Source organism: Giraffa tippelskirchi, chromosome 2, assembly GCF_054371585.1.
Source record: "Giraffa tippelskirchi isolate mGirTip1 chromosome 2, T2T-mGirTip1v1.2.pri, whole genome shotgun sequence".
Lineage (NCBI taxonomy): Eukaryota > Metazoa > Chordata > Mammalia > Artiodactyla > Giraffidae > Giraffa > Giraffa tippelskirchi.
The window spans coordinates 105,755,843-105,757,214 of NC_137276.1; the positions used below are offsets into that span (position 1 = coordinate 105,755,843).

Genomic DNA, 1,372 nt, shown 5'->3' on the forward strand with positions numbered 1-1,372 from the left:
GATACAGATGTGATCAGTGGCTCCTGCTTAAAAAATGCAAACGATGCCTTTGCCTCCGTGTGGCCTGTCTCTGCCAAGAAGGCAGTGAAAGGAAGAGAACGCCCCACTGCCGGGTGTGCCTCCCTAATCGCCCACCCCAGGCCTGAGAAAACAACAGAGGGTGACTACAGCTGGCAGTGGAGGTGACTGAAAATCTATAAAGGCAAACATGGGGCCTTCAGGTTCCTTAATGCAGCAGGGTCATGCAACAAGGCTGATCACCCCCAAGATGCAGATGTCCTTACCACTGCCACACCTGCAAGTGACCCACAGCAGGCCTCGAGGCTGCCCCTTCTCTTTCTCCTCATCATCTAGAAAGGGGACACATTTGTGTGTCTGTGATCATGAAACCACTGAGTTGTTTGGGGAGTTAGTAATTACTAGTGCAACTACTTACTAAAACAAAAAATAAGACAAAAACACTGAACTCTGACTTGGAGAGATTGGGAAGGAAGGGAGAGAGGAAGGGGAGAATGGAAGCCTGTATCTGGACCCTTCAGTTTCACTGGAGAAAATCACACAACTGGGAGGATTTGTGTCACAGTAAACACACAGTCCGGGCTTCCCTGTGGCTCAGTGGTAAAGAATCTGCCTGAAATGCAGGAGACCCAGGTTCAATCCCTGGGTTGGGAAGATTCCCTGGAGAAGGAAATGGCAACCCACTCCAGTATTTATGTCTGGGAAATGCCATGGACAGAGAAGCCTGATGGGCCACAGTCCATGGGGCCACAAGAGTTGGACACAACTTAGTGACTAAACCACCACCACAAACACACAGTCACTTACCTACCCAGGCTCCATCCCAGTAAAGGTCATGGTCTTTTCACCTTTTCTAACTTCCCAAGCCTCAGACCCCTCACTCTCAGGAGCCAATCTGCTCTCCCTTTTTAGAAAAAGGAGGAGAAAAGAGTGAAAAATGCCTTTACCTATCCCACCACCATCACCAAGTCTCCAAACACTCCAGGACCAGATCCCTCCTTCCCTCACTTGGGTTGGGATGGAGACAATGACGTGTTACACGAGGCCCTCCTCTGGCTCTGTCCACAGCGAGATAGGGTGTGAAGATCAGAGTGTGGAGGTAGCCTTGCTGCTGCTGAGTCTGGTTCAGAGTCAGAAAAGCCCAAAGTCTGCCAACCTCCTTTAAACGGAAGCACAGAGGCTATTCTTCCTGAGGGTGAGAAAGCCTGGGGACGAGGTTCTACAGGGGAGTGAGGCTTCTTCCACTCCAGCCTTTCTCCTGCTACCTGATCCCTTCTGGGTCCCTGTCTACTCAGTGGTCACCGATTCTCACCATTTCCATATGCTCTGGCCCCTCACTGAGCAGGGACCCCCT

General features: G+C 51.0%; 1 non-coding gene across 1 annotated transcript; it reads left to right on the forward strand.

The window, feature by feature from the left end:
- The first annotated feature begins 601 nt into the window (after positions 1–601).
- On the forward strand, positions 602–673 carry TRNAF-GAA (transfer RNA phenylalanine (anticodon GAA)). The gene has a single exon. It is a non-coding gene; the product is annotated as a tRNA-Phe (tRNA).
- Positions 674–1,372: the final 699 nt, after the last annotated feature.